This window comes from Solanum stenotomum, chromosome 4, assembly GCF_019186545.1.
Source record: "Solanum stenotomum isolate F172 chromosome 4, ASM1918654v1, whole genome shotgun sequence".
Lineage (NCBI taxonomy): Eukaryota > Viridiplantae > Streptophyta > Magnoliopsida > Solanales > Solanaceae > Solanum > Solanum stenotomum.
The window spans coordinates 514,497-520,500 of NC_064285.1; positions in this window are offsets into that span (position 1 = coordinate 514,497).

Genomic DNA, 6,004 nt, shown 5'->3' on the forward strand with positions numbered 1-6,004 from the left:
GTTCTAAAAATTCCAGACTACAACTAGGGCACAAGAAAATCAAGTGTAAATGAAATCAGAAAATGCAATTTCACTTACAAATTTCACTTATTTGCGGGCAGAGTAAAACTTATTTACAAGAAAATCAAGTGTAAATGGAATCAGAAAATGCAAGTTCACTTACAAATTTCACTTATTTGCAGGCAGAGTAAATCTTATTTACAAGAAAACCAAGTATAAATGAAATAAAAAATGCAATTTCACTTATTTGCAGGCAGAATAAAGCTTATTTACAAGAAAACCAAGTATAAATGAAATCAGAAAATGCAATTTCACTTACAAATTGCACAGGGAGTAGTAGACAATAACTTCTGCACATAAAAGGAGATGAGGCAGAATTAGGGTTTGGAAACGCATTATAAAGCAAACACAATTTATTTTATTTTTCAAGGACAAAAGTAATCAACTTTTACTACATTTAGACACTCAATTCACAATATTATGCTCCATTTTCTTCATTTCTTTATGAATAAAAGCACTTCTTATGATAACTATATTATGCACCCTAAAAAATTTGTCAAATTGCAAAATAATGTATCACCTATAACTTCAATTTGAAATGTAATGAGTTGGTGGATTATTTTGCTAATTAGATGATTCAAGACTAAATAATTTGTTCTCAACATTAAGCAAAACAATTAAAAACTAACAGTGTTTAGGTGCTACCACAAAAATCAGTTGAGAAATGGCTGGAGGAAGAGGATTTGAGCCACCGTTGTCGGCGGAAAAGTAAAGATGTCATTCATCGACAGCGAAAGAGTAAAAAGGGACTGTCATCGGCGTTAGAAGAAGATTGAATATCTTACCAAAATCAACGATGGATGGTCTCTAATAACTCACTACGAGGGTTATGTAAAATTTCATTATCATGAAATACCCAGCAACGGCGATATAGAAGAGATCTTTTTTGACAGCCTTATGAGGGAGCAACACCTTGATTTTGTTAAACTTTTTGTGGATTGCAATCATCAGATGGATGATTCCGGGTTTAGATTTCTATTTTATCCTTTGAAATAGTAACGACGGAAAATGATACAATTACTATTGACTTTTTTGACAAGGTTTTGACGGTTATAATTATATCCGTGAAATTTTGGATATTGGTATATAACCAGTTCAAAATATAAATGAGCCGAATGACTTGTCCCGTGGTTTCCATCTTTTCAGCTAGAAATATTCTTTCTAATTCCTTCATAGAAAAAAAGTTGCTAAAAATGTGCTTTATAAAAAGTAATTTAAAATTTTGAGTTTAAGAGTATATTTTAGAGCAGATATTTATATTAATATAATAATTAAAGATACATTTCTTTTATATACACATAATATACTACTATAGATTAATAGATTATGCATTAACAACTTATTTATATAATGAATTTAGTTTAACATACATCAAGAAAACGAAAAAAAAAGAGATTAATTATTAGAACTGTCAATATGGGTTGATCTTCCCTATCTGAGCTAGCTCATACATGCCTCGAAATTTGAGAGATCAAAATGGGCTTCTATACATGCCTTGAAATTTGAGGAGTCAGACTGGGCTCCCATACATGCATTGGAATTTGAGGGGTCAGACTAGTCCAACTCCTTTTTTTTTTGGGCCAGAAAATAGTTGATATTGATATTGAATACTAGGTAAGAAATAAATAACTAAATAATATTTGGACTTGATCAATGGAGAAAATGACTCTTATATTATATAGCACAATTAGTTACAATAAAATGGAAAAAACGACTATACAAATATCTCATTACCAATGGAGAAAATGACTCTTATATTATATACCAATGTATGCCTCTATTTATCGTTTATATCTCACTCAATTGTAACAACATATATTTAGCTTTCTTCATGTCTTATTGCAGGTTCACAAATACAAGGTTTCGAGTATTGAAAAAGTGAACTATATTTGGGAAGAATCACATCGTGTTCATAACGATTAAGGTTAAAAATCTCAGTCTGCATACACCTCTACAAACCTTCCAAATCCAAGCATACAAGGGACCACATGAAGAGAATATTGTCCATATTTGTAGAAGAAAGTCTTGAAGTGACGAATACAATTTTCTTTCTTTACGTGCCTATGACCTCGTTTTACAGGAAATTCACACAACATAAGACCTTGAATAAAGCTCTTTTTCTTGTTTCTTTAGATTTGGTTGCTTAATCTTTGATTTATCAAAAAGAGTAATCATTGTAATGAAGTTAATTTATGTTAGTCAATCATTTATATGTAAAAACACTCTTTATCATTTGTTTATCAACAACTCAAAATCATATTAATAACTTTTTTTTAAGAATTTGAATTATTTGAGATTATGCTATAGAGTTGTTAATATGGGTCGACTCAGCTTATCCAAATATCATGTGTACTCTTTGAAATTTGATGGTCTAGGCCTAAGTGATATTTAGAACTTTAACAGTCATGTAATATTGGAATGATGACGTCAACTCATAATTTTGCTTTCTCAACCTTCAAAGCCTTGTACTTGTAAACCTACCAGGAAAGTCAATATATTAAGGATATTAGGGATGAAAGAGACTTATAATTACACAAAGCAAGGGTTGCATAGGGCCAAATACATACATTGCACTCTTCCTCGTTGTATTGGTGGATAGCCAGTTCCAAAATTTTCTCGATCTTGTGAGCAACTAAATTTTGAATTTGAATTGGTTGTATACGGGTACCCAAAGACCAATAGAGATAATCATAATAGTCAAAACCCTGTCACAAAATCCAAACCCCTATGAAAGAGTGAAAATTCATTACCAAATGCATTCAATCCAATAGCAACACAAGTGATTTATAAATATAGGTAGCGAAATATTTAGCACCACATTAGAAAGCATAGAGTTGGAGCTTGGTTTCAATACTAGAGATTGAGAGGTCGCAGGGTAAAACATATAGACATTCTAAGCAACAATTTACATATTCATGGACAGTAAAACGTATAATCATTATATGTGATGTGTTAGTAATTCAGACTGCAATTTAGGAATATATTCATTTTAATTCATCAGTAGCAAACAAAATAATAATAATAACAAAGAACAACAATTTTATTAACATATATTGTATTTAAACTAACAACACAATATACCATTTAAACAAGTTATTAATAAGAAGAAAAAAAAGTAGTAGGAAGCTAACCTTGGAATTAAACATCTGACGGTCGTAAGCTCGAAAGAGCTTACCAAAATCAGGGTGTTGCTCCTTCGAAGCGCCATCGGGCAAAATCTCATTGACACTGCCGCAGTCTTCAAGCTCACCATAATGGAATTCGGTGTAACCCTCGTCGTTGGGCGTTAGAGACCAGTAGTCAAAATCTTTTGCAAGATTATCAATTTTCTTCTCTGACGATGACAGTGACGACCCAGATCCGTTTTTACTCTTCTCTGGTGATAACAGTGGCGGATCAAATCCGTTTTTTCTATCCTCCACCAGAGTCGGTGTCACAGATGTTTCATATTTTTAGGATGACGGTGTCTCAGATACTACTACGTCAAGGTTTTGCCTCTTCAACGCTGTGGAATCGGCCATTTCTCAACTGGTTGTGTTTTATGGTAATGAAATTTCATTGATGTTTTCAATTAGCGCAATTTTAAGAAATTAATATCTCAACTGGTTGTGTTTTATGGTAAAGTGGAATATTTTTCATTTTCCCGTTTAAAAGTAACGAAACTCATATGATATCATGTTGTAAAATATAAAATTAAAATTGCTTAAAATCAAATTGCAATTTAATAAACTATTGATTTATCAATATTTAATAGCTTATTTAATAGTTTCGATAACATTTTTGCTTTTTTTCATATATCAATTATATAAAGTTCTTGACTTATGATCTAATTCATACTTCTTCTTTTTTTTTTCTATCTCAAACTTTTGAATACTCTACGAGATGTGAGGGTTTGCTTTTGAGCAAATATGCAATATGCCATTCATGTACATGACTCATTTGATTTATCACATTATTTCTAAGTGATTTTCAATATTTTTCTATTTACAACAAATTTTAATGGTTACATCAATAACAATTAATAATCGATAAACCTATATCTTAATAATTCTATAGCAATTTAGCATGTCTCCAATCAGTCAAATTGACCTTCCCTATCCGAGCTAGCTCATACATGCCTCAAAATTTGAGGGGTCAGAATGGGCTTCCATGCATGCCTTGAAATTTGAGGGGTCGAACGCTCATTCAATTGTAACAACATATATTTAGCTTTCTTGTCTTATTGTAGGTTCAAAAATATGAGGTTTCGAGTATTGAAAAAGTGAACTATATTTGGAAAGAATCACATCGTGTTCATAATGATTAAGGTTAAAAATCTCAGTCTGCGTACACCTCTACAAACCTTTCAAATCCAGGCATACAAGGGACCACATAAAGAGAATATTGTCCGTATTTGTAGAAGAAAGTCTTGAAGTGACATATACAATTTTCTTNGGGGAAGTTCTTCCGGCATCACGTCCCTGTTATCATAAAGAACCTGCTCGACACAGTGAGGTAAGGCTGCTGCCTCAATCGAGTCTTTGACGCCTCCAATAAGGGCAGCAAGGAAGGTTGGTTCCCCTCTCTTGAAGCCTTTAACAAGTTGCATGGCGGACAAGTGCACTCTGTTTTGTGGCACCCAAATAAGGGGCACCATGCAGGAACCTCCGGCATCACTGATGTGCAATTGGCTGAGACGCGGCGAAATAAACGCGTTCACTTCATACCAAAAATCCAGCCCTAAGATGATGTCAAAAACATCCATAGGTGCGATGGTGAAATCAGTCAGTCCCTTCCAGCCTCCCAAATCGATGGGGACTTTAGGAGCGAATCCATGCACGGTTGTGGGGAGGGCATTGACTGTTTTCAGCATCGTATCACTAGCAACATAATTCAAACAGAGGTCAGTGGCCCTTTCCTTTGTTACAAAATTGTGAGTTACACCTGTGTCCACCATAATCCTAACGTCTTTGCCATTCAACTTGGCATTGACAAACAACGATTCGCGCGGCTTTATACTAGCCGGCTGAGCAGCTACCGCAGAAAGAGATATATGATTAAACAAAGCCATATGATTAAACATCCCAACAACAACATTCTTATTCTTTTCAGCCCCGCTAGCCTGTCCGCCTTGCTCGCTGGACGAACCTCCAGTTTGCGATGCAACCTGTTCTTGCTGTTTTTGAGCAGCAACTATTGCATTTAATTTACTTAAGGACGGGCAGTAACGGGCAGCATGAGTAGTTTCACCACAAATATAACAACCCTCACGATGTGGAGCGCCTTTCTTACGATCCTCATAGTTTTTGCGGAAATTAGAAGGTTGGTTTCAATTGTTACCTCTTGTGTCGCTGCCTCGGTTGGGAACTGGCCTGTTCTTGGTCCGACTGCTATCCCCTTTGGGAGGAACATTTTTGCTCCGATTGTCCCTCCCCTTCGCTGCTTCTGCTCGAAAGTCGGTGAGCGACTCTGCCACTACGATCGCCTCATCGACATCACGAACTTGTCGTCTTTGGAGCTCTTGTTTGGCCCAGTTCTGGAGGCCGTCCAAGAAATAGAACAGCAAGTCTTCACTTGTCAAACTCGGAATTTGGAGAGTGAGTCTGGTGAACTCCTTCACGTAGTCTCGAATGGAGGATGTTTGTTTCAGTTCCCTCAGCTTCCGACGAGCTTCATGCACTACGTTTTGAGGGTAAAACTGTCGCTTCAACTCCCCTTTGAACTGCTCCCAATCGTCGATGGAACAAACCCCTCTCTCCATGTCCGACTTTTTCCTCCTTCACCACAGCATGGCGGTGTCGCTCAAGTACATAGCTGTTGTCCGAATCTTGGCAGCTTCACTGGTCATGCAAACGTGCTCAAAGTAAGCATCCATTTGCCACAAGAAGTTCTCAACATCTTGGGCATTCCTTTCACCACGAAACTCCTTTGGCTTAGGAGCTTCAATCCGTGTCTCACGGACAGT